This window comes from Hermetia illucens, chromosome 4, assembly GCF_905115235.1.
Source record: "Hermetia illucens chromosome 4, iHerIll2.2.curated.20191125, whole genome shotgun sequence".
Classification (NCBI taxonomy): Eukaryota; Metazoa; Arthropoda; class Insecta; order Diptera; family Stratiomyidae; genus Hermetia; species Hermetia illucens.
The window spans coordinates 95,425,881-95,438,666 of NC_051852.1; positions in this window are offsets into that span (position 1 = coordinate 95,425,881).

A 12,786-nucleotide genomic window follows, 5' to 3' on the forward strand; every position below is an offset into this window, starting at 1 on the left:
TGGCCTGTGTAAAGCATCCCTCCCTTCTTGGCTAGTTCATCCGCTGCCTCGTTGCCTTCCAACCCAGCATGGCCTGGAACCCAAAGTATCCAGACTTTGTTGGACGAGCCGAGTGTATTCAGTCTCTCAAGGCATTCCATACCAGTTTAGAGTTCACCTGGTTGGACCTAAGTGCCTTGATCGCTGCTTGGCTATCGGTGAGAATAGCTATGTGCTGCCCCCTGTAGTTCCTTTGCAGATAAAAATGTGTTAAACACGTGATAAGTCACATGACACATTTATGCCGATCGCCGTAATAAAGCCCGTATTTATCGGTCCGAATGACATTCGAATTACTTCGCGAAAAGTATTGAAGCCAAGGCTGTACATGTGTTTCCTCAAGAAATCTAATGTTTATGGATTAGGTATAGCAGATTAATGGTCAGTTAAGATTTTATGAATTTAAATCGCATTCTGGTTTTTAAATGTGTTTTTTTCGAAACTACATGTTGAAAATCGGCTCCCATCATAGCCCAAAATCTATCCAACCAAATTCTTTGAAATTTTCACGACTGATTCAGAACATATTTCTACGGGCCGCAAACTACGATAATTGCGATTCATTCAGTAGTTTTTCTTTTATTCATTGAAGAAGCGGTGAAAAAACACCAAAATTCACAAAAAAAAAGTTTAACACGGCACCAAAATTTCACTTTTAATATTTTTTAATAATCCTAGTTTGCGGACTGTAGTTAAGTCTGTACGTTAAAATGCCGTTCACTTTTTTTCTGTAAGATGATCGCAGCGTCCTCTAGCGTGGCAGTAGAAAAACCCCTTTTTTGGAGATGGGTGTATAAATCGCTCTGTATTTCAATAAACAACTATGCGATTGGGCTGAAAAATTACTGTGGACGCTCAAGATATTAGTAAATCTATGGTGAAAAATTCGTGTTTGTATCTTTATCCAGTTCTTCACAAAAAAAATTCTAAAAAAAACCAGGAAAAACGGTCTTCACACGGGATGACCCCCTAAAGGAGAACAATATAGAAGAATTCAGTTAAATATGAAGTTGCTCTATGTGCATTTTTGGAAGCCTAAAATATCGCTTGCAGAGACACAAGATATCCTAATCTGCAAAAGAATAGGGAAAACCATAGTCCTCTGGATAGGCAGGATGTCTGAGAGCAGACGAGTAGGAATACCAGCAGTTATAAATTCTATGTAAATGGGGAGGTGAAACGCATTTATGCACAAAGTGCCGGACTGTTGTCTCACACAGACTACAGGCTAAAAGACCCCTTATTGCGTCTAGGACACTGACCTGGAACTGTTTGCCACATTACCTCAGGCCAAACCTATTCACCGTAGGAGCGGAAACTACATGGTTTCGGGAGCCTCAATTAACTTGCTATTTTTCCAATCCATTTCCCTCTTTTTCGCCTTAACATTCCATTATTTATTGAAAGATAGCATCACCGTTTGGCACAACGTTTACACTGCAACGAAGATTCATGAACCATAAAGGTAACATATAGATCAGCAAAAAAGCGCGATAAATAAAAGCAAAGCTCGTGGCTGGCAAAAGTTCTTAAACACGGTGGATGAGGAACCGTGGGGACTTGACTATAAACTTGTCACCTGGAAAATCGGGGCTCTGCGAAAGCCCTGCATACTAAGTACCGACCAAATGGACCGCATTGTGAGGGCATTATTCCCCAGACATCCTATACGGGTTGATGTCAATAGCGCAGAAAGCGTCGAGGAATGCCCCTTTTCACAATGAGAGAGCTCGAAGAAGCGATTCTCACCACGAAAAAAAAGGAGGCGCCAGGTCCTGATGGCATCCGATGGAAGTTTACAAACTTGGGTTCCGTCAACTACCAGAGTTGCTACTTGGGGCGTTCAACGCTTGCTTGAAGGGAGGCATATTTCCTTGTCGCTGGTAGGTGGCCAGATTCGCGCTGACCAGCAAGGGAAAAGGAGACCCGGAGCTCCCGTCTGCATACCGAACGCTGTGTATGCTTGACACGACCGAAAAGGGACATAGGAGTTAATCCTTTATAAGGTTTTGTTTGAAACAAAAGCTTATTAAAATCGATTCAATGTCTGTCTCCCCGTCTATATGTCTGTCTCTTTTTTAAAGGTAGGCGGAAAGCTTCACAAGCTACCGCTGAATTCTGTCATTCAGTTATGTGGGACTTTTACCCACTAAAACCACCTCCTTCTCCATCCACTCTCCCCGCAGAACTGCCATATATTATTACGTCGCGGGGCTGGATCAGTATTTCACTGCTATTCGTGATTGTAAAACTCCTTCTAGCGTAGTATTCCGTGGATATTCTTTATGGGTTGTTCCACCGCTTTCCTCACCTCAATCGAACTCAACATATTCTCCACAATGTTTTCCGCTGATATGTGGGTATTGGCTAACGCTTCCATTTCATTTCTGTATGATACGAACCTTGGCCAGTGGCAGAGTACATGCTCCGCATCCTCCGTTACGTTCTTGCAAATCGGGCAGTTCGGAGAATCATAATGATCAAATCGGTGAAGGTACCCTCAACAACCACCATGTCCGCCCAGAAACTGTGTCAAGTTGTGGCGCACATTACCATCCATTTAGTCCAGCTTTCGACGTTCTTGCTCTCATCCATTGTTGCCTTCATCCAGATGTCAATGAAGGCAAGACAAAGTATATGGTGGCAACGTCAGCATCGAAAACCAACCCACCAACAACATCAAACCGCACTGGTCAAACAGGAAGAATAATGATAGGAGAATACAACTTTGAGACCGTTGATAATTTCTCCTATCTAGGATCGAAAATCACAACCGTAACAGCTACGATGAGGAAATCGACGCACGGTGTTGTCAGGTTGTCAGGTTACGGTGGGCGGTTCACTTAATCCGTATGGATGAGGATGATCCCACCCGGAAAGTCTATAAGGGCAATATCTATGGTAGAAAAAGAAGACGAGGCAGACCCTGCCTAAGATGGAGCGATGGCGTAGGTCAGGACGCCAGACAGCTTTTAGGAATATCGAATTCGTGAACCTCGGCACAAAACCGCGATATCTCGAGTTCCTTATTAAGGCAGGCCTAGACCGGATACCGGTTGTTGCGCCGTTGATGATGATTCTACCAGTGATAAATCCCTTGTTGACTGTCGTCGAGCGGCGTAAGTTTCACCAGTTTCGTGAATCCGTGAGGCTTCAATCGTCAATATATTTATTATACATACTGCCTCGGATGTCGTTCAGTAAGCGCAGCATGTTTGCAGGACACTAAGTCGATAAGCCGCTACTATTTTTCTTCTATTGTTGATATTACCTAGTGCGGTTGCCCACACGGGTGCCACATACAATAACACCGAAGTAACCAACATCAACGTGGCTTGCTATGATAACAATTCTAATGTCATCTGCTAATCCACTGGCGGTGGCACCGCCAGGGAGACGCAACTTAGCACTCCGTTATACATTATGTGCCATAATAAATTATCCTTGTGGTACACCACAGGTTGTTCGGTATTCGTTAGGGCCTTCATCTGAATCGCAACAAAGCCACCTTTCTATCAAAAACTCGAGAACAATACATATAAGGTACCTCAAAGGTCCCAACAGAGTAGCTCGCCGAGTTGAAGGCATTTTTTACGTCGAGGGTTACCATCGCACAACATTTGTTTCCTTCAATGGTCGATTTCGTCAGATTTCTCACCAAATTGATGCCATCGATCATTGATTTTACTTTTCGGAATCCAAACTGATCTATCCCTGATAGACCGCCCTGCTTTTCCGCGAATGAGAGTAACCTAGTGTAGATTACCAGCTCGAAAAATTTACCGATGGTATTTAAGGGGGCTATTGGCCTATACGACGAAGGTTCGCCTAGTAGCTTGTTTGGCTTCAGGATGAGCATCAATTTTTGTCTTCCACTATGCAGAGAGGATACCTTCTTCCATCTAAGCCTTGTTGACTTTGATGTTCTTGCGCGCTTCCAATATCATTTTATCACTGATCTCTAGTACTTCATCGGGGTTGATCGGAAAATGTTCGTTAATATTCTGAGGGAATAGGATGTTAAGTCGTTCAGCGACTTGGGACGCAGAAAGGAAGCGTCACAAGCTAACTAACTGCATTCATTCCAGAATCTGTGCAGCAATATCCATTGCAATCCCTAAGAAATTTGAACATTGCCCTCCGAAAATGTTTCTTTATCGAGTTTTTTTGGAAGTTCATCCTACATGTATAGATAGTGCGCCCCAATTGAAAGACAATGGCTTGGTTATCGCTACGCGTATAATGCTCGCTAACATCCCATTGCGGATCCTTAACAAGGGCATCTATTATAGAACCCATTTCTCCTCTTTGAAATATGTTTTATCCTCCGATGTTTGCCAAAATAATGTTCAAGCGCGAGAAAGCTTCGAGAAGTATGCGACCCCCTGTTTGTTTGTGTGTGTTGCGCCATTGTTCAGCACAAGCATTAAGCATCTCGGAACAAGCTTTCCATTAATGATTTGTACTCATCTCGGGTGAGGCTTGGCGCAGCGTAACAACTGTAGATATATATCCCCGCTATCTTAGCTTGAGTAAATCCATTTTCCTCCCAAATTGCAGCTTTTCCACTCTTGCCGCTTGTCCATACGCCGAATTGCAAGTCCTTATATTCACAAACAATCGCAACGTGGATCTTGTCTTCTTATGCTCTGGCTAAGCAAATCCTGTGTCGCTTGGTAATGGTTAAGGTTAAGTTGTATGAACTTCATTTCCACATTGCATATAACGCCTTCTTAAACACTGCACACATGGCACTCCTGGTGATATGCGCACAGTCATTACTATTATATTTGGGCTTCCACAGAGGAGAAAGTTGGGCTTCTATTCGCAATCTTTAACAAAATGTCCTACCCCTCCGTACTTTCGACATAAGTCAGATCTGTCATGTAGGCTGGTGCAGTTTTTCGCTACTTGTCAAAACTCCAGACATTTTAATCATTTTCTTAGCGATATTTGCTCGCGAAGTTAACAGACAATCGTTACTTCGAACGCTAAGTTTGGTGTAATTCGAGTATATAAGCTTTTCTCATCATTATAACATTTGCCTCTCTGACAGATTGTAAACCCAGTTGCAACCATAGAGCTTCGCAAATCTCAGCCTTGCTGGTGATCTCGTATAAATCATTACACTCAATCATAGCAACGTTTTCACTTACCTTTACATCTGCTTATTCACTCAACGTCGCCTCGATTTTTTGTGGAAGTCATCCGTCTTATTTTCATTGGGTTCAAGTATCAGTAATAATTCGCCTTTCTGCGTTTACCTGATACGCGTTACGTTCTCCCTAGATCTTTCAGAGAAGAGTCCACTTTTACTATGCGTAAAATCTCCAAAGAGTTGAGTTCGCTTTTGAGTTTTTCTTTTCTTGTTTTCATGGAGGAACCAACTCGGATTCCTCCATTTCCTTGTCAGCTTTCACTGCGACGACCACTGGTCTTTCTTGAGGTAGCTTCGCTGAGAGTTTTTCTGGAGCTTTGCTCTTCTTTCTCCTCGAAGCTTCTTCAGTGACTTCCCTACTGAATTCGCGGTGCTCTGTCTGTCTGTTTGTCACACCCCATTTATTCGGAAATAGCTGACGCTACCGTCACGATATTTGATGAGAACCTGTGGTCTATGGATACATATAGCAAGTGCCATTTTATGTTGAGTTTGAAGGCGACTCCCCATACATGCGAAAGGGGGTGTAATTTTTTTTCACAGAATATGGCCGTGTGGGATATCAAATGAAAGGGTTTGATTAGTATTTGTGATAAATATTTGTGAATTTGCGTAAAACATAGGGTAGTGGGGACTCCAAATGTACGCCCCAAAAAGTCTAAAAAGTCTCGTCCTCAGAACCCATCTAACCGTAAAATCTTAAAAATTTCACAATCGTGCATCTATACAAAATCTAGGCCTCACACTACATTCCAATCAAATAAAGTTAATAATAAACAATAATAAATTTACCTGAAACCCCCCTTCAATGCATTTTGGAAGTGCGAAATTCATAATAATAATTTGAAGGAAATCGAGCTATTACTAACAAAGTTATAGGCGATCAAAATTTTGTATTTCACATGAATTTATCGCACTAACACGTATATGACATCATCACCATATCAGTGAACTCATATAAACGATGGAGTTGGACATATTTTTAAGTTTTAGCTATAAACAAATGAAAAAACATGCATAGCAAATTTCTCACACAAGATGAACACAAAACCTTTATACCCGAAGCGTCCAGTTTTTTACATGCTCCTGGATAGAATCTTTTGTTAAAACCTTGAATCTGCTACCCCGCCAACAAGAACGATTGTTAGTCAGAACCTTACTTGGAAGGTATGCAACACCAGTCGTACGAGGTTCGGCAATTAACGAAAATAAAGTCGACTGGACTATAAACAGCTTCTTCAATGGATAATCCAATCAGTGAAAGGCATGGATTGCTAGATGCAGACTCGGCATAACTAGTACAAACAAAACAGAGTTGATGCTACTTGCCATCAAGGCAAGGGTACCCAAATTCCACCTTCCACAACTAAATGAACAAAGATTGACTCTTTTCTCCAATGTAAAGTATCTGGGTGTGATCCTCGATCCCAAGTTAAATTTGGGACTAAACATAAAACTGAGAGAGAGAGTTCAGCACGGAGAGCATGCTGCTGGACTCGTCACATACCCTAATTCGCTTTGCTGAAGCTGCAGAAAGCAGGTCGAAACCCTCAGCCAACATTTTTTTAGGACCTGAAATAGATCCCTAGCTGCACAGTGAGGGAGCTGCTATCCTTCGTGAATCCTACGCGTTAATTGGGATCCTGAAAGCTGCTACTGATAACTACCTATCATGCCTTGAGTATAACATGTCACTCTGCCCCATGCATATTTGAATTCGTACATACGAATTTATTAGTACGATGATTTTCTATGAATATGAATACGAATATATTCGTATCCGTATTAGCGAATATTTTCATATTCACACAAGTGAATATCAATACGATTGTATTCTCTCCAAACATGAATGCAAATGGATTCATATTTTCGAGTGTAAATACGAACTTTCTTGTGTTCATGTTTTCAATTCCGAATACGATTTTTTTCTTATTTGAATGTTAGTATACACCTGGATAGCGAATATTAGATCTGATCATGTTGTTTTGAAAGATGTTTTCCGTTAAGAAGCGAATGTATTATTAATTTTTATGTTATATATGATTTTGCAGCATATCTTATATAGAATTAGATGTGTAATTTCATTTTTTGAATAAAGTTGTCATAAAGTGGCCAGTTTCAGTAATGCCACTTCAGTCAATTTTTATTGACGTGTATGAAAGTCTAATCGTTGTCTAAATTTTTCGCAAGAATGATTTAGCATAAACTCCGATAAGAAATTACAGTATTTAGCTGCTGTCATTGTAATCACGTTGTTAATGACTATCGAGTTCGTCGAATGGCAATCGGTTTTGCATGCCTAGATGTAAAACAAGATAATGTAACCTAGTTGTACCTGTCGTGACTCCCAACTTCCACAAGTTTCTGGCCTAATTTGTGACATGAGGACACCATTTTAAACGGATCTACACAATACACAATAAGGACAACCAGACGGCCCGGTACCTCAGTTGATTTCCTCGGATGCCCGCTACCCTTCTTTCTTGCAACGGGGTTTGTGTTACGGAATCGGAGTGCGAGATGCTGAATTTCTTAACAACTCTCTGATCAGGGCCTTTTTACTTTAATTATAAGGGCTTCACCTTCTCGGGCAATTATTGTCTAACAACAAAAAATCAACAATTACTTTGAGCATGTTTTTTTTTTCACCCAAAAAAAGTTACGAAAATAGCAATACTAAAAGCGGGTACTTTCTGACAATTTTTTTCAAAAAATTTAATTACATATTTATTTCTATATAAGATATGCTACAAAATCATATAACCTATAACATAAAGATTAAAAATACCCCCGGTTCTTAATGGGAAACATCTATAGCCAAAGGCAAGACAATATCTGTCTGTCTGAAGAAGGAAGATGCAACATTTGCCGAAAATGGATAGAACAGGATACATCGGCTTCTCATAACTCATTTCCCGGGGGCCTACTCCACGGCAGGAGGCAATAGTATACTGCCTCACACTCCAAGACCAGACAGAAGGGGAAAAAGGGTGAATTGGAAACTAGCTTGAGTTAGCTGGACAGTAGGAACCTTTAAACCACTGAAATCACCCGGAGTAGATGGCATTTTCCTAGCACTAATTCAGAGAGGCCTTGAGATCATCTTATGATCTCTCCTAATAGTGGTAAAAGGCAGCATAGCCTTGGAATATATACCAAAGGCATGGAGATGGACAACAGTGGTATTTATTACGAAAACGGGTAGAAAGGATCCCTTTCAACTTAAATCTTTCACTTGTTGCTAGCTTACATTCATCATCGAACCAGCTTATAGTTTCCTGCATGGTTTCCTGCTTCATCGCTACAATATATGGTGTAGTGGCTCTTCTCCAGAAAACCGATCCCTGTCCAACGTATCTCTTCCAACGCTGTTTACCAGCCCTATAATGGAGTAGGGTATCGGCTAGCTGCTGAGCAACATCTGGCCTGTACAGGGAGCGCACGTTCCATGAGAAAATTCTCAAATATTTATTCCGTTTTCATTGTCGGGTTCATAATCATCATCTTCAACGGCGCAACAACCGGTATCCGGTTGTATGTGGCACCCGTGTGGGCAACCGCACTAGCTAATATCAACAATAGATGAAAAATAGCAGCGGCTTATCGACTTAGTGTCCTGCGCTTACTGAACGACATCCGACGAGGCAGTATGTATAATAAATATCTTGGCGGTTGAAGCCTTACGGATTCACGAAACTAACTAACAACTAACTAACTAACGCCGCTCGACGACAGTCATCAGTGATAAATATCACTGGTAGAATCATCATCAACGGCGCAACAACCGTTATCCGGTCTAGGCCTGCTTAATAAGGAACTCCAGACATCCCGGGTTTGTGCCGAGGTCCACCAATTCGATATCTCTAAAAGCTGTCTGGCGTTCTGCCCTACGCCATCGCTCCATCTTAGGCAGGGTCTGCCTCGTCTTCTTTTTCCACCATAGATACTGACCTTATAGACTTTCCGGGTGGGATCATCCTCATCCATACTGATTAGGTGACCCACCCACCGTAACCTATTGAGCCGGATTTTATCCACAACCGGACGGTCATGGTATTGCTCATAGATTTCGTCGTTATGTAGGCTACGGAATCGTCCATCTTCATGTAAGGGGCCAAAAATTCTTCGGAGGATTCTTCTCTCGAATGCGGCCAAGAGTTCGAAATTTTTCTTGCTAGGAACCCAAGACTCCGAGAAATACATGAGGACTGGCAAGACCATTGTCTTGTGCAGTAAGAGTTTTGATCCTATGATGAGACGTTTCGAGCGGAATAATTTTTGTAAGCTGAAGTAGGTTTTGCCGGCTACCAACAACCGTTCGCGGATTTCATCGTCGTAGCTGTTATCGGTTGTGATTTTCGATCCTAAATAGGAGAAATATCAACGGTCTCAAAGTTGTAGTCTCCTATCTTTATTCTTCCGTTTGACCGGTCGGTTTGATGTTGTTGGTTGGTTGGTTTTTCATGCTAACATTGCCCCCATACATTTTGTCTTGCCTTCGTTGATGTGCAGCCCAAGATCTCACGCCTCGGTCTTCAATGATATCGCATATCGTCAGCATAGGTGGACTATAAAGAGGATCGTACCCCTCGCATTTACCTCAGCAGCACGGATTACTTTCTCCAGGGCTACGTTAAAAGGACGCATGATACGGCACCCCTTGTCTTAGACTGTTGTTGATGTCGAATGGTCTTAAGAGTGCTTTATCGGGCCTCGCACATTGGTCAGGGTCAACCTAATCAGTCTTATCGCTTTCGTCGAGATACCGAATTCTCTAATGGCCGTGATCAGTTTCACCCTAACAGTGCTGTCATAGGCGGCTTCAAAGTCGATAAATAGATGGTGCAACTGGTGTCCATATTCCAACAGTTTTTCCATCGCTTGCTGCACAGAGAAAATCTGATCTTGTGCTGATTTGCCTGGATGTAGAGACTGTTTGGTATGGGCCAATTATGTTCTGAGCGTATAGGGCTAGCCGACCAAGCAATATAACGGAGGATATCTTATAGATGGTATTCAGCAAAGTGATACCTCTATAGCTGCTGCACTGCGTGATATTCCTCTTTTTATGTATGGGACAGATAATGCCTGTTTGCCAGTCGTCAAGCATTGATTCCTTGTCCCACACGTCGAGCATACGTTAATTCCTGTCCCACACGTCGAGCATACGTTGATGAACCGCCTGGGTGTAATAGGTCGCCTCATATTTACCAATTCGCCCTGTAATTCCATCGGCTCCTGGCAACTTATAATTTTTAAGCCGATGAATGCACGGACTGTTTCTTCTATACTGGTGGTGGCAGTATTTGTCCGTCGTCTTCAGTTGGCGGACCTTCAACTCGCCGATGTTTTGGTTGTTCAGTAGTTCACCTGGTGGGGGTTGCTCCTTGTACTTTTCTAGTTCACCGACTTGTTCATTCTCCAGGCTTCCTTTTCCGACAGTCAAGTCGCTTCTCCGCTCGCGGAGTTTGTGACAAGTTCTCCTTTGAGAATGCAACATTACTCGGTATGCGCATTCTTCCGTTCCGTTGCAAGCTTACATTCATCGTCAAACCAGCCGTTCCGACTCTTTTCGCTGCTCAGACCAAGTATATTTGTAATCGTATTTATGATAACGTTCTTCATGTGATTGTGAAGATCATTTGTTGATGCTTCATTTCCAGGATCTCTATTGACTGCGGTTATTGCGGCATCCATTTCCCTCTTATATGTGTGGCGGAGGGCTTTCGTTCGTTCTACTGTCTCGTAGAAGGTTTCCTTCTCCGACTCTGCATTCTCCTCTGTAGGAGCGTGAACGTTAATGAGGTTTATATCTCTAAATTTGCCTCGCAAACGCAGAGTGCATAGCCGTTCGCTTATGTTTTCAAAGCCGATAACAGCAGGTTTTATTTTGTGGCTGACTAAGAAAGCTACTCCGAACACATGGTTCACTGGATGGCCACTATAATATGGAAACCGGTGCCTGTCCAATGCATCTCCTACAACCCTGTTACCTCAGCCCTATATTGGGACAGGGAAGACTCGCCTTCATCCTTCTCCGTCTACAGTTTTTCGTTAAGAAAGACCTCCCAGCCGTCACCACGTGGAGGTAGAGATAGGGTTTGGTAATAGAGCTGTTGGTGTTGATTCAGCAGACGTCTCCCAAGTTTTATGCTCCATCGTGGGTACAATCCATGTTTCGCCCTGGAACCTATACTACCCTTTGACCACCCGGGTTCATCATCATCATCAACGACGCAACAACCGTTATCCGGTTTAGGCCTGCTTTAATTAGAAACTCCAGACCATCCCGGTTTTGCGCCGAGGTCCTCACAATTCGATATCCCTAAAAGCGTCTAGCGTCCTGGCCTACGCCATCGCTCCATCTCAGGCATGCTCTGCCTCGTCTTCTTTTTCTACCATAGATATTGCCCTTATAGACTTTTCGGTGGGATCATCCTCATGCATACCGATTAGGTGACCCGCCCACCGTAACCTATTGACCAAGATTCTATCCACAAACCTGACGGTCATGGTATTACTCATAGATTTCGTCGTTATGTAGGCTCATGTAGGGGGCCAACAATTATTCGCAGGATTTCGAATTTCGAATGCGGCCAAGAGTTCGAAATTTTTCTTGCTAAGAACCCAAGTTTCCGAGGAATACCTGAGGACTGGCAAGATCATTGTATTGTACAGTAAGAGCGTTAACCCTATGGTGGAGACGTTTCGAGCGGAACAGTTTTTGTAAGCTGAAATAGGCTCTGTTGGCTGTCAACAAACCGTGCCCGAATTTCACCGTTGTAGCACATGGTTTACTGCATCGTCCGCTACAATATATGGTGTAGTGGCTCTTCTGCAGGAAACCAGTTCCTGTCCAACGTATCTCTTGCAACGCTGTTCATCAGCCTTATATGTTAATGGCACAGGGTATCGGCTAGCTACTGAGCAACATCTGGTCTGTACAGGGAGCGCATGTTCCATGAGAAAATGCACAAATATTTATTTCGTTTTCATTTCCGGGTTCATCCGGGTTCGCCATAAAGTCCATTCCATCCAAGGCTCCTTTCGTGGCTTCGTACAGCCCAAAATGGAGGACCACTTTGTACGATGTATCCCGGTTTTAAGCGCGGGAGACTCGTCCTCGTACTTCTCCGTCTGCAGTATTTAATTAAGAAAGAATTACTACGATCACCACTTGCAGATACGGTTTGGTAGTAGAGCTTTGGTGTTGGTTCAACCGGCATTTTCCAGATTTTATACTTTCGGGGAACCTGGGGCCTAGACTACCCTCTTCCGTCGAAGTTTATGAGTACCTACAATACATACGGGCATACAGGGTCACTTGTAGAACATATGCGAGTATTTGGCAACAAGTTTTATAGTCGCTCAGCCAAAAGAAATTCCTTTTATCTCCGAACATAACTGAGAAAACAGCCTGTCTGTCTGAAAAAGTGTGCTATCAAAATCTTTGACTTTAATATTCAATTTTTTGGTATGGCAAAAGTAAAATTAGGGTGATATAAGTAAGTCAATGCGGAACTTAAAACTCACCACATACATGCAACCTCAAAGCATGGTGGCGGGATCCAGTTGGGGCTTCAAAGCGA